This window comes from Schistocerca americana, chromosome 2 (genome assembly GCF_021461395.2).
Source record: "Schistocerca americana isolate TAMUIC-IGC-003095 chromosome 2, iqSchAmer2.1, whole genome shotgun sequence".
Lineage (NCBI taxonomy): Eukaryota > Metazoa > Arthropoda > Insecta > Orthoptera > Acrididae > Schistocerca > Schistocerca americana.
In genome coordinates, this window is record NC_060120.1 from 62,247,757 (window position 1) to 62,271,362 (window position 23,606).

A 23,606-nucleotide genomic window follows, 5' to 3' on the forward strand; every position below is an offset into this window, starting at 1 on the left:
CGCTTCAGTCCGGAACTGCTCTGCTGCTACAGTAGCAGGTTCTAATCCTGCCTCGGGCATGGATGTGTGTGATGTCCTTAGGTTAGTTAGGTTTAAGTATTTCTAAGTCTAGAGTACTGATGACGTCAGATGTTAAGTTCCATAGTGCTTGGAGCTATTTGAACCATTTGAATTTAAAGATTTAGTTTACAATGTAAGAGAAAAATAATAACAATCGATCGACAGACGCCATTCATTGTTCTACACATGAAGAAACATTGTGCTAAATTTGCAGGTATGAAGCACATGGAACGGGCTTACACTCCTTGTTGTTTTGCGTGGCATTATCACAACACAGGTATATATACTGATGTTTTAAGCATCTTCTTACCTCCCACTTTTGAAGAGCACTTCGGGGATGGCGATTGCATCTTTCAAAACGAATAATCACCTGTTCATAGTGCATGGCCTGTGGCGGAGTGGTTACACGTCGTTAACATTCCTGTAATGAACTGGACTGAACAGAGTCCTGACCTGAATCCTATACAACACCTTTGGGTTGTTTTGGAACGCCGACTTCCTACCAGGCCTCACCGACCGTCATCGATACCTCTCCTCAGTGGAGCACTCCGTGAAGAATGGGTTTCAATTCCCCATGAAACCTTCCAGCACTTGTTTGATAGTATGCCTGCGAGAGTGAATGCTATCACCAAGGCTAAGTGTGGGCCAACAGAATATTGAATTCTAGCATTACCGATGGAGGGCGCCATGAACTTGCAAGTCATTTTCAGCCAGGTGTCCGGATGCTTTTCATCACATAATGTGTTACCTGAATTTGAAGAAGCAGTTTAGAATATCTTGCGGTTCACTTTTCAATTATTGTTTTTATAGAAAACAAGATGTCCTGAATCGTTGGAAATTCTTGCAAATTTTCTAGAAAGATTCTGCACTAACTGCGATAAAGTACAAAACTGTAAAACATATACAAAAAGTAGTGCATATATGAAACACAGGTACATGCGAATTTTCACAAACCATGGAGACGAAAAAGTACCGTGTGTCCTTGAACTGAGAAAAACCTCGTGTATTATCATTCATTGTGTCTGTTCCTGTGAGCTAAATGAAAATTATTGGCACTCAGTGGTGTATCCTAATTAATCGACAGTGTGTCTTCAGTCACGACGGTCTTATCACTAAGATATAAATAGCATATAATAAAAGTTTTAATAAATTAATATTTAGAATTAGAAACACTTTTCGCCATACAAAACTGGGTCCGCGACCTGTGATCTGAGTAAATAATTTCGGAGATCTCCTACTTTAGTCCAATAACAAATGTTCGCGTATTCAAATGCTGATGATAATTATTAAGAAAAATAAGTCACTCATATCTCGACGCAACGTCTGATATTAGAAAACGATTCCGTCTCCTCAGCAGGGTGCGGGCTGCTGTTGCTGCTGTTACGCTGGTTGTCACTATCCTTTATTGCAATGGGTTTACTTTTAACCATTAATGGTAAGATCCACTGAGTCCAATGGGTTGTCGAAGATATCTACAGTACTCGTTTTTTATGAATAACATACATAGTATCCAAGTTAAAGTTACAATTTTTTCTTCAATTCTTCAATCATTTCTATAAAGTGTTCAGAAAAGTCACACAACTTTATGGGGTGTTGTAAAACACTTCCATTTCACAGTGTAGAAACAGTTCGTAAAGTTAATACATCCGAAATAAAAAATTCGGAGATTTCTGAAATTCACAGGATGTTCTAGAAAGTCGAGCACAGACTTCAGTGAAAATCTGATGTTACATACATTTTCTAAAAGCTGCGAACTGTCCTCAGCAGTGTCACAAGTGCCGGATGTTCTCATGACTAACTCCTATTCTGATTCAAGGGGGAAGTCATACACAAGGTGCTTGGTATGCTACCAAATGAAGGCGATGTAAGAAACTCGTATTCCTATAGATGACGGTTCAGACTCCGTTCCTGCCACCATACCTTCCATGATTTACCCAAATCTCTTACAACGAATGTCACCGCCAGACACCACACTTGCTAGGTGGCAGCCTTTAAATCGGCCGCGGTCCGTTAGTATACGTCGGACCAGCGTGTCGCCACTATCAGTGATTGCAGACCGAGCGCCGTCACACGGCAGGTCTAGTCTAGAGAAACTCCCTAGAACTCGCCCCAGTTGGACAGCCGACTTTGCTAGCGATGGTTCACTGTCTACATACGCCCTCATTTGCCGAGACGACAGTTTAGCAAAGCCTTCAGCTACGTCATTTGCTACGACCTGGCAAGGCGCCATATTCAGTTAATATAATCTGAACAGATAAAATTGTGACTCATGTACCGTCAAGAGCGACGTTCATCATTAATGGATTAAAGTTAATTATCAAACTAATTACATCCGCTTTCTGAATTATCATTCCTTGTCATGTTCCAGACCTCACGTCAGTATAGTTCTTCCCTCCTCATGCCAGCCTGCGTGAGCTGAAACGCGTGCATTTCGGCCTTCATTCGGAACACGGTGTTGGCTCTTCTGCCAACACAATACCATGGAATTTCTGCGGCCAAGGACTCACCTCGTCCAATGAAGTGATTTCAGAACGCAACCCTCCGATGATCACTTACACGATTTCTAATGAATATTAGAAGGTAAAGTTCCGCGCTCTGGCCCTAGACAGGCTAATCGAGCTCGACCGATCGCCATGTCACCCTCTGTCAATGGCGTCATTAGAAGTACGGAGGGGAATGTGGCCGGCACACCGGTATCCCGGCTATGTAGGATTTCTTGCCCTTGGAACCGCTACTAATCAGTCGACAAGCTCCTAGGTTGGTCTCACGAGCTTGAGTTCACCCTATCCATCCAAAATAAAATTCCTGGTACTACCGAAAATTGAATCCGGATCCCTACATGGCAGACAGCCTCGCTAACCACTAAACTACGGAAACGGATGACTGTTTGTGTGGGAATCTTCAAATAACGTTTACAAGCTCAACTCACAGCAGTTCTGAGACCGTATCTACGTGGAATATGTGATATCTCTATTGCCTGAGATGCTCAGGAAGAATGCGTATCACAAGCAACACGTCATCGATAGCACTCATCCTCAGTCGATATCGATCCTTCCTTGAAGAATATAGTAACGTGACTTAGGTACTCTTCAAAGACGTCCGTAGTGTGCAGTCGGTCTATAGTTAAGTAAACGGAACAAGAATTCAGCATGCACCTGGGAGTTGCTGCCAACTATTGCTCTTCGGTATTTTCATCTTTCCATATTAATTCAACGTATTTTTTGCTGTTACTACTACAGTAATTTAAAAGACAAGCGTTAGAGACCAACCTCCCACTTTTTGGACCGGCTCTCTTACTAAAGTACAATACACTCTAGTTTCGAGACCGTAAAGGATTTACGGACACGCAATTACGACATGTCTACAACTGGTTACAATGAGCCATGGTGAAAATGGGAACATAGCACTTTGAGTTTAGAGAGCCATAGTGTTTGTGTTCTCTCCATGTTACACGGTTTGCCAGTAAATCCTTTTGTTCTTGGAGCGAGGAGAAACAGCACTGTATCTGCGCTAGGTTCACGGAATCCGCCAGTCTTGTGGAGAACTCCTCGCATTGTTCCAGGAGGCTGCGGAAACGAGGGCTTTGCAGAAGATTTAAAGTGCTCCGTGAGATATAAAAGGGTGCACGGCTGGCGACAAACAGGACCTGCTGGTATTTTCTTGTCCGTGCCCAATGAAGCGGCCAACGAGATAAGCTCTTCCCTGCGCCCGCCTTATTACACTTTTAAACAAGTGTGAGGGGTGGGACCACCTCGGATTACACGACATGGCTCGAAAATAAATGTTCACTGGGCTGATTCATTTCTTGCTGATTACTCTATCTCTGCTTCGTTCGCCGTTTCTCTCTGCGCTTCCATTTCTCTCAACTGGAAACTACGCCCCTCGCGATGTCCTCAAATCCACACCAACGGTTTTCACTCATCCGTTTCCGGATTCTTGTTATTCCATCTCATAACATTCTGCGAGAAAAAAGTTCAAACACAAATAATTTTCGAGGAAGCCTTCTGTTGTGTGCTGACTTCTTTACAGTGTTACTGTGAACAGTACCTTTTCTACCCTAGGTATACAAAGTGTATCATAATTAATAGACAGAAGAGATACGGGTGAAATTTTACGATGATAGAAGAAAAACTATTCCATTAGGTATCTATCCGCCACAGTTAGCCTATAATATACGGGATTTTTATATTGTTTTGAAAAATGAATGAATCAATCCACGTAAATTCTTTAGCGTATTATTTATTGCTTCTTTTCAAAACTTTTCCAAATTTTTTAAGAAATTCAGTCATCATTAAGCATCCCCCACCCCCCTCCCATCCGTGGAGTCAACTTTTTTTCTGTACCAAATGAGCTGTGTCCCTGACGGAAGTCCTGCAGTCTGCAAATTTCTTTTTTAAAAAAAAGAAACAATTTACTTAATCTACAGGATATTATGCACGGAATAAAAGCACAGTTTTATGAAATTTGTCAAGATAATAAAATGGCGGACGTTTGAGACAAAGGTGTGGTTTTATCGTGTGTTTTTGGTCACATTTTTGGTGATAGCTGATCAGCAAATTAAAAAAAAGTATTAGCCTGTTACTAATTGTGGATATGGCCCAGGATTCATTCATCCAAATTTTCGAAAGACAACTTTATTCGTGTGTCCGCGACCCATTCTGTCACCTTGGAACAAACTGTATCTCAAGCTGAGGGAACTGATAATGTTGTTGGAAAGGCCTTTTATTGGTAGAACGCTTAGGAGATACAAACGATCTGCTGAAGGGACTGTCTATATTAAGTCTGTCCGTCCTTCTTTGCGACACTGATGCGCAGCAAGGAGTCCTTATCATTTATTGAAGGACATTGAAGAAATTAGAGGTATGTCAACTCCTTTTGTATTATCTGTATTATCGAAAATACCAGGGGTGTGATACGCCGCTGCGTAAGCAAAAATACATTTTCTTACTCTCACCTGCTTCGGAAGAGATGACCATCGTAATAAATTAAGAGAAATAGGAGGTCCTGCGAAAACGTTTGGAAGTTTATTTTATTCGAAAGCGGAAGGTCTAGAAATAATCTCAAAGTGGTCCTATGAGCGCTGTGTCAAGCGCTGAAGTGTTAATTTCCGTTATGTAGAGTTGGTGTAAGTTTGCCATCGAAATACAGAGGATAGTATCAGAAGCTGTTAGCCTGAAACCGTACGGTAGTCTTTAAAACTTCCGTCACTTTCATTCCAAGATCCGCTCTTGATGGGTTTTCTGACCAGATACCATTCAAGGCATTATGGATAAAACGTTAATAAATTACTGAAGAGGGAATGTACTGCATGCTACCCGTTTAAGATTTGTGAGTGTTTTGGTCTATTTATTTTAGTTTCCAACTGCTTCTGTGTTCGCTTCTTACACATATATATCAACCAGTCCGCCGGCCGTTGTGGCCGAGCGGTTCTAGGCGCTTCCGTCTGGAACCGCGCTGCTGCTACTGTCGCAGGTTCGAATCCTGCCTCGGTATGTGTGTGATATCTTTAGGTCAGTTAGGTTTAAGTAGTTCTAAGTTTAGGAGACTGATGACCTCAGGTGTCAGGTCCCGTAGTGCTTAGAGCCATTTGAACCATTTTGAGTTCCACAGCTGATAAGTACGATATGAGGCTCACATGTGATGGTTTGTCAATCATAATATGAACATGTGTAAACATTGGTGATATTTTTATACTTGAAGAGAGTCAGAAAGATGATTTGTTGCTTCGGAAGCCTGGGGTTTACAAGATCCTCTGTGAGTGCTGCCGTTCATACATCGGAAAAACGACACGTACTATCCAGGAGAGATGCGCAGAGCACCGCAGGTACACCCGGCTCTTACAGCCTAATAAATCTGCGGTGGCCGGGCACTGTATTGACACTGGACACCCTATGGTGTACGATAAGGTCGAAATTTTAGCCTCGACTTCATCCTTCTAGAACTCAGTAGTGAAGAAAGCAATTGAAATTCACTTGGCGACGAATTTAATTAACAGAGATAGCGGCTTCAGCTTCGACAAATCTTGGAATCCCGCAGTTTCTGCAATAAAATTAGAAAGATGTCGCGACGTTGCAGCTCGCAGTGATACATCGATATCATCGTGTGGATCGACGGCGCAGCCATAGATCCATTTCCGTGGATATGCCGTACATCTTTGCCGCCGATTAACGTCTCTGGCGCCTTGTGTATCTGTGGCCGCATGCGCAGTGGTTCGGTCCTCGAGTTTAAAAGGACGGAGCAAGTGCTGGAGCGTCAGTCACCTCGACTCACTCTGAAGATGGCTGGACGGTATTCAGCCGAATATTAGACGAAAAAACTTAATTTATGTGGCTGCACGCCCGAAATTTTATGGCTCAGTGTTTGCGCGGCGAAAATATGAAGATACACAACATTATTCTGTTAGTTTAGTACAGAATGTGTATAGGGTAGAGAGTGACCAACTTGTAGCAAATTTGATTTTAATATAAAACTATCAGTGCTTGTGCAAAATTCTTCTTATAAATAAATTTTTATACAATCTCAGTTTTCGTAATCACCGAGGAAAATAGTTTCGACATACGTCACTTAAATTTTTCCGTTAGTTCTTTCGTGCGAACGCCCACACATGTTATTCAGTATTTATGATTCTCGTTAGCTGGACAGAATGAATGTGAAAAAGTAATTCGTAGTTTGAATCATTCCGACAGCTCTTCCGCCGCACGCTGGAGTTGAGATGAATTGCAGTACCTGTAATCAGTCACGGCGTGGGTGACAGCGGTGCGCAGCATGTGTGTGATAGATTAGCCTCGTGCGGCTCATCAAAAAGTTTCCTCCAAAGCTAGCTGGGCTGTGTTGCGGACGTTGCCAACACTGTTTGATCAAATCGTCCGCGGCTGCAGGAATTTCCAAATGTAATTACGCTCAATTTCGAATTAAGCCGATGATTTGGTAACTCTCAACTCAGTGCGCAAAGCGTGTGATGACTTGTTTCGATCCTCAGTACTCAATAGGAGAATTTACGATTAATCAAGACTGTATGTTCCACATATCTGAGGCCTCCAGTTATGGAAGTGGTTCCAAAGAAGACGAAGAACGTACTTACCTAGCTTAATAAGGCCCTGGAAATTAAGTTTTGGTCTATAAACTTCGTGTCTGTTTAACTCTTTTACAGAAGGTTAAGAGCAATGTTAAAACAAATGGCAGAGTCTTTACAGAATATTCACAAAGAATGACCTATGTGTCGTTGACTGATAACTATGTTCATTGAAAATTAAATAATTCATTTTTTAAAAACTCCATTTAACTTTTCATAATGGAACACTGGTAAAGGTATATCTCCGTATATAAAAGGCAATGTCACGACTGAGTGAGTAATTCACTCTCTGACTCATGATCGCCCAGGCCAAACAACTTAGGACAGAAATTAGATATTTTCGGAGGATGTTGATCTTATACTGTAGGCATCGTTTAAGAAGGTATTCTTTGAAATACCACCCCCTAACTGTGTGAAGTAGGGGATGAAATGGTTTACGTAAACTCTTGGTTATGAAAGCATTTTTAAAGCTTAAAGTAACAAAATTTGTATTTGTTTCCTCGGTTGGAAATTAAAAGATACATCCTCTAGTGTTTTTGGAAATTCAACCTCCAAGGATGTGAAATAGATGATGAAAGTCTTTATGGAAATATTTCATTGTGAAAATCTTTCTTGAAACTAAATCTACCAAAACTTCTCTTCGGTCAGAAATAAAGAAAATCGTGTTTCAGAATTTTTTCAAAGTCAACCCTTAATGGAGTGAAATAGTGGGTGAAAGCTTTTCTTCGTTTTTCATTTCTTTTTTGAAAATAATTCGTTATTAAAGAACTAATAAAGCATTTTTAAAGGTACATCTGGGTAAATTGGTACTTGACTTCTCGGTCAGAAAGAACTCAGAAGGCATGATGACCTTAATTAGCGAGAAAATTTTAGATGGTATAATTTGTGAACTAAATCAAAGAAAGTTATTTAACAATCACCACGATATTTCTGCTCAGCGAAAATTGTTAGAAAGAGAAGCGCCTTTCTCATACTGAAAGCCTAATATACGTTTATAAAATTATTTCTGTGGTAATTGCTGCGCAAGCCAACGGCCTTGTCGCAGTGGTAACACCGGTTCCCCTTAGATCACCGATGTTAAGCGCCGTCTGTCTCGACTAGCACTTGGATGGGTGACCGTCCAGTCTGTTGACCGCTGTTAGCAAGCGGGGTCCACTCAGTCCATGTGAGACAGATTGAGGAGCTACTTGACTGAGAAGCAGCGGCTCCGTTCCAGAAAACTTACAGCGGCCGGAAGAGTGGCGCGTCGACCACATGTCCCTCCATATCCGCATCTGGTGACGCCTACATCCTGATAATGACACGGCGGTCGGTCAGTACCACTGAGCCTTAAAGACCTGTTCGGACGGAGTTAACTACAACGCAAACGCGAGCGAAGCAATGGGCGCTAAGCTAGTACACTACGTATCTAAACCTACTAAACACAGAGCAGGTAATGACCAAATGACGTAAGCAGTGTCGCTAAAATTTACTATCGCTAATGAACGCAAATTAAATTTCGTTCTATGTTTACAATCTTCGTTACCCATTCGACGACGTATGCTATTACCAAGCGAGGTGGCGCAGTGGTTAGCACCCTGGACTCACATTCGGGAGTACGACGGTTTAATCCCGCACCCGGCCATCCCGTTTTAGATTTTCCATGATTTCTCTAAATCGCTCCAAGCAAATGTCGGGATGGTTCCTTTGAAAGGGCACGGCCGGCTTCCTTCCCCGTCCTTCCATAATCCAATAAGACCTATGACCTCGCTGTTTGGTCTCTTCCCCCGAACAACCCAACCCAACCCGCGTACGCTATTGTGCAATCAACGGTTTGTAATATAATACACTGTTTATTATTTCCAATCATTGAAGTAGCTTTTCATGTCAGTACGTTTTTTCTCCTAGTCCATTTCTGGCAAAGCACTTCAGTTTACCGATCAAATGAGAGGTTACAACTGTACTTTGAAGTAAAAAATGTGAAAGAAGTGACAGTTTAATAAATATTTAAATTTCTGTGCCACTGTCAATATCTAGTAGCTGGTGACAACGTACAGTTCAATGTTACTTTGTTCGCAAGATACAATTTTCTTCGCACAGACATCATGTAATAAAACACTAAGTAGTAAAAATAAAATTTATTCGTTCCAGAAAAGAGTGTAAACATAAAAGACTATTCGCCTTGAATTTGAAAACGGGACGTATAAAACTTTTATTACAAATGTAGATTACAGACTTGTTATCCTGTAATATATCTAAACTCACGCCACTCGAAGGGGGCTATGAACACTTATGCACGATATATTTGTGATATTTGTCATGTTAATCGTATCTCAGAATCTTTATCGACAGACAGTCTGGCTGAATCCGTAAAGGAGAAGAGGCTTCCCTACATCGTCTCTGTTGTATCGCCTGATCACTGTAAATATTCGCTCCTACTTCACCTCGATCTTAACGCATACCTGAGGAGCACAAACCGAACACTGGTTCCTGTCAGGGCAGAATCATTTTTATTCCACTTCTTCACAGAGACGCCTTCTCTAATTCGTTTGTCGGTTGTAGGAATACGATTTGGAAACATCTCTCTCGGAACACGTCCCTGCCTTCAGAAGACAGCTGATGAAGAATATTCTGGAGAAATAATAATGTGTGCTCTTGATTATGAACACGCTCTGTATTCCATTATAGCTGAATACCTCTTTCCTCAGTAGAACTTTTCAGTATGTCTGATGCGGCTGCATAACTGAATATCTCATGCTTAGAACTAATATGGCAGAATATTTCAGTTTTGTCCTTTTACTGATGATTATGCAGAGTGGTCAGAAACAGTCAGAAAAGCTCGTAAGGGTGTTGCCGGAGAGGCTGTGTTGCAAATGATGCTTAAGAAAAAAATCTATACATTGCGTCGTTTCGGAGTAACTTAAAACTGAAGTTAGCGAATCAGGTCGTCGCGAGCCAAAATTCATGCACTTGCACGCGCTGAAACGCGGTAATGCTTCGACATTTGTAGGTCCTTGAGTTACCACTTGCTCACTGCCATTAAAAACGTGAGTTATTCGGAAGGGATCAGTTTAAGCTAGGTGTCTGAGAAAACCAAACGGAGAACACGTATGGCGATACCGCCTTGGCGGGCTGTATGGAAATTCGCGCGACGACCTGCTTGGATAAATTCAGTGCTAAATAACTAGGAAACTGCGTAACGAATGGAATTGCTTCTTTAACAGTTATTTCTCAGCACTTCCTCCCCCGCAAAATCCTCATAAGCTATTCATACTGTTTTTGACCGCACACTATAACTTGCGATCGAAAAGTTCCCGTTTGAGTGCGTTGCTGCAGTCCATATGCATCCCAGCGCGACTATGATGTGGGTGTTTAGGCACCGACATACACGCCAAGGGCTAGTGCGGCCTTCGAACAAATGGTTTTTTATCGTCCCTTATAACTTTTACTACCACTTTTATTATTATTGTTTGCTGTGGCAGCAGCAGCATCAGTAGCAGTAGTAATAGTAGCAGTAGTTGTAGTACTGCTATGGCCATTATTAACGGTTTCTAAACAGATGTTTAATCAGAATTGCCATAGAGGTACTATTTGTTTAATACACTCTTGAAATCTCGGTGACAGAACGATGAAAACTGTATAGCTGCCAAACAGACCTGTGGCCTCTTCATAACGTATTGATTTGGGATAGATTTTACCTATAACGTCTTCACTATTAGATCATCGGGACTTTTTGAAATTCTGAACGAATCAGTAGGAAGCTCATTTCATACTTTTTTCCTGGAACCTAATTTTTACGACAGACCATAGTTTCTGGGTGAGTCCCTAAGTTTACGTGCTCATTATCAGACAGGAAGAAGCCCTACTCTTGTTTTATATAAACGTAAAGTACATTTTGAAATTAGCCGATAGCCTGTAATGAAATGACTGTGAATTTATACTATACAGTTAACTATAAAATAAAGCGTTCTGAGAAATATAAGAGCCTCCGGAATCTTAAACGCGATTTGTGGATATCTATGCCACACCGAGATCGTAACATGACCACCCTCTCATCTCTGTATGTAGATTCGCTGTCGTAATTACTTTTCGGCAGCATTAAATTTTTGTAGAGACAAAATTTAAACACTTCACTGATGCTCTTTGCCATAATGAGTAAAAGAAAAACCCTACTGTTTGGAAGAAGCGCCTTGATGTCTATGGATAAAAGTGACTTACGTGTTATACACTACCCTTTTCAAATTCTTTATACACAATCACACAAAACATGATTACATTCCTTATTAGGTTCTGCTATACACTGGTCAACATCAAGATCAATACGTAATGGGCGCCTCAAGACGCACGAAGCACATTGTATGTCTACAAGAAAAATAATGCAATATAAAAACCACTGGTTTGAGCGTTATCTCGCCGTTGCAGTTATTTATAAGGATGATATGCCGGTAATAAAGCAGGGTGGACACATTCCAACTTCGAATTCAGTGCAGTGGAATGGAAATTGCAGCTTTCTAGAACGTTTGTCACCAACCTGGGGCCGGCCAGAGTGGCCGAGCGGTTCTAGGCGCTACAGTCTGGAATCGCGTGACCGCTACGGTCGCAGGTTCTAATCCTGCCTCGGGCTTGAATGTGTGTGATGTCCTTAGGTTATTTAGGTTTAACTAGTTCCCAGTTCTAGGGGACTGATGACCTCAGAAGTTAAGTACCATAGTGCTCAGAGCCGTTTGAACCAACTTGGGCATAACATCAATGATGCGTATGCCAGTCTTCAACTTACCTTCACCTGAGCTTATCTAAGAGATAGTGCGGTAGAATGGAACACAGAACTTATTGTTCAAAATCAGCGGTCTCCCGATTCAAATTCCTTCAGATTGTGGTTCTTGTTTCTCGTACGTGACTTGACAAGGAAGTCTACAAATTAGGAAGACATATTCCTTCACATGCAATTTACTTTTACATATAATTAGAAGCAATACGTTAACTAATAATGGCGAAATAGGGCTGCACTATTGGGTCCTATCCCATCATTAGGTACGGTACATTTTCCATGCACTATACAGTTTACATATACGAGGTGTGGCTAGAAAAAAACCGGACTAGTACTGGTGAAACAATAAAACGAATGCAATAAGGCTGAAAGTCGCGTGGCCTGTCACGTGACTCTCGCTCCGCCTACTGCTCGAGTTTCATCTGCCTCCTGCACTCAGTCTGCCCGTGGCGTCTGTTTTAAGTAGTTGACGTTTTGTCTGTGCGTCGGAAAATGTTGAGTGTACAGAAAGAACAGCGTGTTAACATCAAATTTTGTTTCAAACTAGGAAAATCTGCAACTGAAACGTTTGTAATGTTACAACAAGTGTACGGCGATGATTGTTTATCGCGAACATAAGTGTTTGAGTGGTTTAAACGATTTAAAGATGGCCGCGAAGACACCAGTGATGACACTCGCACTGGCAGACCATTGTCAGCAAAAACTGATGCAAACATTGAAAAAATTGGTAAACTTGTTCGACAAGATCGCCGTTTAACAATCAGAGCAGTGTCTGAGTTAACAGGAGTTGACAAGGAAAGTGTTAGGCAGATTCTTCATGAAAGTTTCAACATGACCAAAGTGTGTTCAAAAATGGTTCCAAAGTGTCTCACAATTGAACAGAAGGAACGCCGAAGAATGATTTGTTCTGACATCCTGGAAAACGTTGAAAGTGATCCCACCTTCTTACAAAATGTTATTACTTGCGATGAATCGTGGTTTTTTACTTACGATCCCGAAACTAAGCGCCAATCGATGCATTGGAAAACTCCTGGTTCTCCACGACAAAAAAAAGCACGAATGTCAAAATCGAAATTCAAGGCAATGATGATTGTTTTTTTTTGACATCAAAGGGATTGTGCACATTGATTGGGTACCAGAGGGACAAACAGTGAATCAGCATTACTACATTAGCGTCCTGGCTACCCTACGTGAGCGAGTACGGAGAAAACGGAACGATTTGTGGAGAAAAAAGTCATGGATCCTTCACGAAGACAATGCCCCAGCTCACAGTGCGTTGTCAGTGAAGACGTTTCTGGCAAAACACAACATTCCCATCTTAGATCATCCACCCTACTCACCTGATTTGGCCCCCTGTGACTTTTTTCTTTTCCCTAAAGTCAAGTCAGCTTTGAAAGGAACTAGATTTGAGACTGTTGAAGCAGTAAAAGAAAAAGCGACGGAAGTAATGTATGGACTTACCGAAAATGATCTGCAGCATTGCTATGAACAGTGGAAAATTCGTATGGAGCGGTGTAGAGACCGAGGAGGAGAGTACATTGAAGGAGATAACATGAAATTGTAAATAATTGTAAATAAATGTTTTTCCAGCATCAGTCCGGTTTTTTTCTAGCCGCACCTCGTATGAAGCCATTCTAGAAAGTAATGCCACCAAGTTTTTCTTTTATTTTATTTTTTTATTCTGTTCTCAATATCGGTTGAAGTATTACATGCCGGTCGAATTTCCCGCCTCGCTGACGCAAGTTGCAATCCTTTGTTCATAGAGGGCTCTTAATTGTAGCGTGTAACATAGCGGTGTGCAACGGAAGTATGTCGGCGCGTGAGAAACCCCCAGAAAACTGAAAGCACGATTTCTAAGAGTTCGTTCGCACATGGAACACCCTCTCCTTCAGTACGGTAATTCCAGACGGCAAATAAGTGCTGCGACATCTACAACGACCCAACATATTTGGTTCACTTTCGTCGATAATCCTCCATTCAATTCTGACTTGGCCCCATCCGATTTTCATCTTTTTCCAAAACTTAAGGAACAGTTTGGAGGACTTCACTTTGACAGAGCTGAAGCGGTGCAAGCAGAGGTAATATCGTGGCTCCGTCAAAAAAGTACCACATTCTACACTAAAGGTATCAGAAAATTGGTCTCTCGTTGGGAGAAATTTTTTCGTCTCCGTGATGACTGTGCTGAGACATAAATATGTACACATGTAGAATAAAGATGTAGCATGTTTGAAAGGTTCGTTTTATTTTAAAAATCATTATATGTTTTCACACAAAAAAATCGGAGGCAGTATTTTTTATCACCCCCTTGTGCATTCTTTGGCGAATCACAACATACAGCTACAAAGATATTTACTGATTCTTTCAGTGCTTTGATAGTTAAATATGACTATAAAATGAAAGACGTGTCGTATACTAGTTTCAAATGGTTCAAATGGCTCTGCGCACTATGGGACTTAACTGCTGAGGTCATCAGTCCTCTCGTATACTAGTTTCTTCCATTGTCAGCCTTATCCAACCCTTGCTTCACAGTTATTAAACTGAACCGCTTCCCATGTCCTTTTAATATTTGGTTGCAAATGCATTCTTAATATTCTGGTCAACACACACGGAGTAAACTTCCAGAACAGTTACATTTCCAAAACTTTTATTAAATACTCAAAACCTGCCCATATATTATTACTAGCAGTGATTCTTGTGGCCCTTTTCTGTAACTAAGGTATTTTAGTCTTTAAACATTTTTGGAAGATTACTGTCAACGGGGGTTAAGCAATACATAAAATACATATTTGAACCGTCCACTGTTTATGTTTTACATCCAAATATCTACCGGTTTCGGTCTTGAACCATCTTCACGGATGACGGGTTAAGATGGTTTAAGGCACCATAATGAATTAGGTATTTCTTAAAATGTGTAGTGCATGCCACGAATGTAAATATATGACAGTACTTTGAAAGCAAATATACGAGTAATAAATGTACTCGGACAAGTACGTCTATTGTATCGCCCGGCGCACGAGGGAGTGCTGGTTTCCCTATGCAGCTGTACCGTACAATAAAAATTATGGGTCATCAGAAGTGCCTCACAAGATGGTTTTATGGTTCAAATGGTTCCACTGGCTCTGAGCACTATGGGACTTAACTTCTGAGGTCATCAGTCCCCTAGAACTTATAACTACTTAAACCTAACTAACCTAAGGACATCACACATATCCATGCCCGAGGCAGGATTCAAACCTGCGACCGTAGCGGTCGCGCGGTTCCCGACTGTAGCGCCTAGAACCGAACTGCCACTCCAGCCGGCAAATGATTTTATGTAAACGAAGAAAAGCTACATCCATATCTCTACATAGTTTCTCAGTAAAGCTTTTAGCTTTTTCACAAAGAAATAACAAACGATTGTCAGATTCGTGTGTGTTTCGCACTATGCAGTCATTCTCATTCGTCACTATTGGGAACAAACTACTGACTTTCTCATATGTTATTACTCCACACCGTGTTTTCATAAATGGTTTTCTTTTCTCTGTTGTCTCTGGTTATTGTAATCCTTCGCAAGTAAGTAAACCGTTGGGCATATTTTGAAAAGTTCGCAATGAAGACTGTAACTACTGGCCACTTTCAGTTTGGTAGGCCTTAGGTCACACATTGCCGTATACGAAATATGGCACACATATGGAAATTGTTTTTAACGGTCGAAGGAGAACGATGCCTCTTTCAATTCTCGACAAAATACAAGAGATATGTTGCAGGTTCCCAGCTACAAGATTGGCTGCTGTGCGCCACACGTGAGGCTATTGCCACCTACTACAGCCTGACAGGACTGCGAGGTTGCTTCGCGTTTTACTTTCTGTGTGCTCCTGATACAAGCCGAAACTACAAACGGAAAACTTACCGAAATACACTCCTGGAAATGGAAAAAAGAACACATTGACACCGATGTGTCAGACCCACCATACTTGCTCCGGACAGTGCGAGAGGGCTGTACAAGCAATGATCACACGCACGGCACAGCGGACACACCAGGGATCGCGGTGTTGGCCGTCGAATGGCGCTAGCTGCGCAGCATTTGTGCACCGCCGCCGTCAGTGTCAGCCAGTTTGCCGTGGCATACGGAGCTCCATCGCAGTCTTTAACACTGGTAGCATGCCGCGACAGCGTGGACGTGAACCGTATGTGCAGTTGACGGACTTTGAGCGAGGGCGTATAGTGGGCATGCGGGAGGCCGGGTGGACGTACCGCCGAATTGCTCAACACGTGGGGCGTGAGGTCTCCACAGTACATCGATGTTGTCGCCAGTGGTCGGCGGAAGGTGCACGTGCCCGTCGACCTGGGACCGGACCGCAGCGACGCAGGGATGCACGCCAAGACCGTAGGATCCTACACAGTGCCGTAGGGGACCGCACCGCCACTTCCCAGCAAATTAGGGACACTGTTGCTCCTGGGGTATCGGCGAGGACCATTCGCAACCGTCTCCATGAAGCTGGGCTACGGTCCCGCACACCGTTAGGCCGTCTTCCGCTCACGCCCCAGCATCGTGCAGCCCGCCTCCAGTGGTGTCGCGACAGGTGTGAATGGAGGGACGAATGGAGACGTGTCGTCTTCAGCGATGAGAGTCGCTTCTGCCTTGGTGCCAATGATGGTCGTACGCGTGTTTGGCGCCGTGCAGGTGAGTGCCACAATCAGGACTGCATACGACCGAGGCACACAGGGCCAACACCCGGCATCATGGTGTGGGGAGCGATCTCCTACACTGGCCGTACACCACTGGTGATCGTCGAGGGGACACTGAATAGTGCACGGTACATCCAAACCGTCATCGAACCCATCGTTCTACCATTCCTAGACCGGCAAGGGAACTTGCTGTTCCAACAGGACAATGCACGTCCGCATGTATCCCGTGCCACCCAACGTGCTCTAGAAGGTGTAAGTCAACTACCCTGGCCAGCAAGATCTCCGGATCTGTCCCCCATTGAGCATGTTTGGGACTGGATGTAGCGTCGTCTCACGCGGTCTGCACGTCCAGCACGAACGCTGGTCCAACTGAGGCGCCAGGTGGAAATGGCATGGCAAGCCGTTCCACAGGACTACATCCAGCATCTCCACGATCGTCTCCATGGGAGAATAGCAGCCTGCATTGCTGCGAAAGGTGGATATACACTGTACTAGTGCCGACATTGTGCATGCTCTGTTGCCTGTGTCTATGTGCCTGTGGTTCTGTCAGTGTGATCATGTGATGTATCTGACCCCAGGAATGTGTCAATAAAGTTTTCCCTTCCTGGGTCAATGAATTCACGGTGTTCTTATTTCAATTTCCAGGAGTGTAAAAAGACACCGGGATTCATTAATTGACGATGCTGGGGAGCGGTTTTTCTTTTTTCAGTCTATGCTTCCTGATTTCAGGGAACTATGTGACAGGCATAAGAAACATGAAACCTCAGCTCCTATTACTTTTCAATGAGCAGCTCGACGAGTCCCAGAAGGACACGTTTGATTTTCCGTAACATCATGATTCAATTCATTTCTTCGAATCATATAGTCTACCACCAACTGCCACACCGTAGGTGGTGACTCATGGCACTTCAAATCCACCGTTTCTTCTGAATACTTCTCAAGCTGAGTCTAACTACTTCGCGAAAGTAAACAGTTGTAGAAATACTATCCTAGCTTTATTAAATTGTAACCATTATTTGTACATGTACCACACTGAATGAAGTTCCATACTAGTTGATTTTACAAAAAAGTAAAATACACATGGTGGCGTAAATACACTTTTACAGATTTACAAATTTTTATAATAAGTAGCTTCTCAGCAGGATAAATAGTAACTCGAAAATTTTTGTCCTGTTTTGTCAGAGTAGCTGATACTAGTTGCACCAAAAATGTCTGGAATGAATCTCTAGAATTCGTGGAAATTCTTGGAGAGCGATCTATCGAGAAACCACAGCGCAGTACGGGTGCACCCAGAATTTCCTATAATTTTTAGGTTTTTTTAGAGTTTTATGCAACGAGAAGCTGTAACAAAACAGTTTTCCGAACAGCTCATGTTTGCAACTTCAGCTCCAACAGGCATCTGATTCGTACTGTCTTGTGGCTCGTCACATGTCGAGCCGTACCGCGTATCGCATCGCATGCTGTATCGTCCCAGTGGCAACTCGGAGTGTCGCACCGGTAAGTGTCCTGCCGCGTGTCCTTTACTGTAACATGCCGAACCATACATCGAATCGCCTCAGTGACAGCCGCTCCTTGGGATAAAGTGTGTTGCGTGATGTGTTTGCTTAACATCAATACCCATTCTGAGCAGTTCGCTATTAATGGAATGTATCATTCTAATATAACTTCTGTGTACTTCATCCATGGCCGGCCGGGGTGGCCGAGCGGTTCTAGGTGCTGCAGTCTGGAACCGCGCGACCGCTACGGTCGCAGGTTCGAGTCCTGCCTCGGGCATGAATGTGTGTGATGTCCTTAGGTTAGATAGTTTAAGTAGTTCTACGTTCTAGGGGGCTGATGACCTCAGAAGTTAAGTCCCATTGTGCTCAGAGCCATTTTTACTTCAACCACGACGAGATTTTGGGCGAATAATTACTTAAACACCTGTAGAAGTACAGCGGCTACTGTAATTTTCCTTTTAACCATCTTATCCGTGCTCTAACGGTTTAGCGCAGTATAACTGCGAAATATTTAGTGAAGATAGCTTGTTGCCTCATGCAGTCTCATATGGATACTATGACAAAATGAATCTGCGAAGTCGCATGTTTTTCAGTAACCGTTCTACAAGGTGCACATGGCGAAATGTTACATTCATCCAATCCATTTAGTAGCAGCATCGTAATCTCAGGCCTTATCAAGACTAAAGTAGTGAAAAGGAATAGGTGTACCGCCGTGTTCCAAAACTTTATCAATTTGAATGGCAGCACAAATTCTTTTTTCTGTTATACTGTGCACAGTATCGAGCACAGTGTGAGCGCTCTCAACACTTAAATGTCTAAAGTTACTTATTTATTACATTGTAGAAGGCTGTAGTCATTCTCACACAAATTATTAACATCAATAGGAATTTCTTCCTGTATATCGGCAACAAATCGTACAATGCGCAGCATTGCTTCATACGCAATCCTACTTCCCATCACAACAATTATTACTGTTATTAATAAAAGTACATATACCTCCAAGTCTACGTCCGCCGCTGGTTTTGCCAAACACCCTGTTTCCCTCCTGTATGTCACTAGTATATACTAGTATACAGATTTTAAACTTGTCTACCATGTTCCAACATAACCTCCATCCAGAGTCCAACATGCTGGTTCCTTGAGCGCAATGGAGGGCATTGCAGTTTCATCTGCCTCTCCATATGTCTGTTTGCTCCCTGATTCAACGAGACGGCTCCACAGTTCCAAAGGAGCAGCGTTCTGTCAGCGAGGAGTGCAGAAACGTGCCGGCCCACGTCACCCTAGTTCTGGTTCCTAAGGTACGAGACACGACACACGATTGCGTTTCCACTATCGTGTTGATACCATCGCCGTGCATTCCCTTTTCGTTTGTCGGCCGCAACTGTTGATCCCAGATGTCTTTGCTGCGTTGTTTCTCGTTCTGGCAAAACCCCCCTTGGTGCAGTAGATGAGGTTTGAGTAACAAAACTAAGAGATACCCAAGCCTTTCCTGAAACAGCATCGTCAATATTGTGCAGGATTTGCCTTTCTGCCTTACAGTGCAGTATGTCCTTGATATCTAGTCTTCGGTGCCGATTCAGTTGTGCCGATCGGTTTCAGAAAATTCGACATACAGCGCTCATCCCCGGATACAATGTTCTCAGGAAAAAAAGAAAAAAGTAACGGCGGACCACGAGGGAATAATCCGAATAGGATGGAAATCGGCAGACAAGCATATGATTACAATTTCAGAAAACTTGGACTGAAGAGAAAGAACTTCACAAATTGAGCTAGTCAACGACCTCTGGCACTTGTGCAAGCAGTTATTCGGCTTGGCATTGATTGATACAGTTGTTGGATGTCCTCCTGAGGAAGATGGTGTCACATTCTGAAAAACTAGAGCGTTAGATCGTCAAAATCTCGACCTGATTGGAGGGGCCTAACCGAAATGCTCCAATCATTTTTAGCTGGGGAGAGACCCAGCGACCTCACTGGCCAAGGCAGGTAAGTCAAGCACAGGAACAAGCAATGCATAGTCTGGCCGTGTGCGGATGGGCATTATCTTGTTGAAATGAAAGGCCAGGATGGCTTTCCATGAAGGAGAACAAAACTGGTCGTAGAATCACTCCGACGTAGAGCTGTGTTGTGAGACCGCCGCTACTGGTCGTTCTATGAGGGGAAATGGCACCCTAGACCATACTTCCTAGCTGCCGGGTCATATGACGGGTGACACTCCAACCGCTGCCTGGGGTATCTCGAGACACGCCTTCGCTGGTCATCTGGGCCCGGAATCACACTGACTGGAATAGATTTGTCTTCAGCGATGCGTCCTGCTTCGAAATGCGCCCCGTTGATCAGCGAAGGCGTATCTCGAGATGCCCCACACAGTAATGAGGTCCTGACGTGGCTGTCACCCACCATACGGCCACACCGATGGGAGTGAATGTCTGGGGTGACGTTTCGTAGCAGGACCCCTTTGGTTGTCATTCGGGGCATTCACAGTGCAGCTGTTGCCCTTCATGGCAACGTGGCATTTCAGCACACATGTGAGACGCGCATTTACTTCTTAGAATTACATGAAAGCAGCAGGGCCATAAAATCAAACATACACAGCATGTGTTAAACAATTTTCTTTACTTTACGCAATTTAATACAACGCGACAGCTTAGTGTTTAACAATCTCGCCAAGATTACAATGAATCTATTCTCAAGCCACTATGAACATTACTTAACCAATGTATAAAACATTGCTCCTGGCGCAAACATTCAATAAAACCAACTTGCCAAACTCCAACCGACAATAATAGGCTATACAGTGACTCCCCTTTGCAATAACAATTCATACCAAAGGAATAACGTAAATAAATATCTAAAACCCAAGGAAAAAAGGTAAATTCTAAAACCTTCTCGCTCGCTACTGAAGGCGGCCAGTGCCCAAACTTCTAGAGAAAGACAAACCAAGTAGATGCTATTACAGATGAACACAAATTAAAATAACAAGCAGTTAATAAAAAGAGACCCTTGGCATTTAAAGATTGCTTGGGAACATACACACATAAAACCATTCTTTATGAAAATTTAAACCTTTACAACTCACACAAAAGGTACAAATAACAAAATCCTGAATGATTAAAAAGAGCTATTACCCTACCGAAGACTTAATGAATCAGATTGGGCACTAATGACAAGTTTGAAGTCATACTTCAAACCTAAATTACATTCGCCAGAGTGGCGGAGGATCGGCTACCAAGCTCAACGACCTGACGGAGCCAGAAATAAAGAGCGTGGTGATACTTAACTTAAAGACGTGACCGAAGAAGAGGGCCTCCACATGGATCCGGACAAACGAATCACAGTGCCGCTGGCAACGGCCAAGTGGTGAAGGCCGTACGCCAAAACCCCGGCGTACCGGACGAAATGCACTGCGCTCCACGTAACTGAAACATAAATCATCTACAATAGCACACTTGCATTTATACATTCATACTACAGAATACATAAATCCGTAACATTTAAAATAAGAAAGCTAGCCTAGAATCGGTTTTCAGCTCAGAAATTTAAGCATTCATATAAACACCTTAAAACCACACGATAGTAACAGCTGGGTTTATTTTAAACACAAGGCCGAGAAGAACTATATTTTCATAAAGCGTGACGTGACTTTACGAGACAGGATAGTCTTTCGTTACTGGTCACTAATGTGTAGATGCATGTATTTAAAAAGCACGTTTAGCACCACGATAAACACAGAATGACTAAATAGTGAGCAGCTCATCAGTATTGCTTATGTACATCTGCTGATTCTTCATCAAGTAGTAAGAAACCAAGGTGGAATGCCTGAGGCCCGTTATCGTGGCATGTGTGACACAACTTGCCGTGCCACACTCACACATATGTGCAGGCGGATGGTTAATTCAGGCGACGCTCCGGCAAGCTCTTCTTCTCAACGTTCACTGCGTGGCGAACACAAAACCAAACACCAGCGTCGTGCCAGAACCCAACTTCGCCACCGTCTCCGGGCACAGCAGACCACACAGTTAGCTCACTGTCTCGGTGCTGCAGACTTAAATAGGCGGAACCGCAATGAACAAATGACTCGCGGCTCGCCAAAGGAAAATCGAAAACAAAGATGACATTAGCGGGACCGAAGTACTGGCGCCAGCCACGCGACGTTATCAACATGTGCACCCACGCACGGCGCGTGTTTCTACTGCTTATATTCGTCATTGTCAAATCGAGTGTTGGTCAGCATCGTCGCATAATGTACCCCTCACCCCCCCCCCCCCCCCCCCCAACTGAGAACGTTTGGAGCATTAGGGGCACGCCCCTCCAGCCACCTCGGGATTTTGACGCTTAGCTCGCCCATTGGACAGAACTTTGCATGAGATTCCTCAGGACGACATCCGAAACTTTATCAATCAACGACATGGGATAAGGGCAGACCGACATTTTATTGTCTTGCTCAATTTGTGAAGCTCTTTCTCTTGAATAAATCATCCGATTTTCCTGAAATTATTGTAATCATTGGTTCGTCTGTACATGTGCGTAACATCTTATTTCCGTCCCATTTCTGCGTGGTGCGCCTTTTTCTTCTTTATTGTATTGAGTACCACCAAAAACAACAACAAACAGTAAACCAATTATATTAAATGAAATATAATAACCCTTATCATCAAAAGAAAATCTTGAGTAAAAATTATTATCTCCAGATATTGAATAATAAAATAAACGAAAAGAGTATATGTTAAAAGCAGTAAAAAAAATTCTGAGAAATAATCTTTCAGTTTGTAGTATTGGCTGTTCTGAAACTTTCTGGCCTATTAAAACAAGTGTGCCGGACCCGAAGGCAAGACGTTTCAACTGCCTATTTACTATTTAGTGATGTGGCTCTAATGTAAATAACCACAATGAAAGTTTTGATTTTCTTAGATATCCTAACAAAATCTAGAGCTCGGAAAAATTATCACCCAAATCTCTCGGTTGGATCAGGAAGGATGGTTTCGTGCTCGACTCCCTGTAAGGCTTCACTCTGTCACCGTGTTTAAGGTTAGTACTTATCCACCAAGTCCGAGATTTTTGTAGGATATATAAGGTAATCGATAATTTCGTCGTACTTATTTGTATTACAGCTAAAAAAAAATGTCGTGTGACTAGGGCCTCTCGTGGGGTACACTATTCGCCTGGTGCAAGTCTTTCGAGTTGACGCCACTTCGGCTACTTGCGCGTCGATGGGGATGAAACGATGATGTGAGACAACACAACACCCAGTCCCTGAGCGGAGATAATCTCCGACCCAACCGGGAATCAAACCCGGTCGCTTTGGATTGACATTCTGTCGCGCTGACCACTCACCTACCGGGGGCGGACTGCAGTATAGCTTAAAACGCACGGTTTTTTACCTCTCTAAATTTAACACTGACAATTCTTGCATAGAAGTTCAAACGTTAATTGAGAAGAAACATTTGAGGTTGATAACGTAAGTGCCTAGGCTTCCAGGGCCAGCTTCGTTTTGAATAAAATCTCTTAGGTGGCAATCTGCGTAAGTACGACACGTTAAGAGTACCCATAAACCTGATACTTCAAG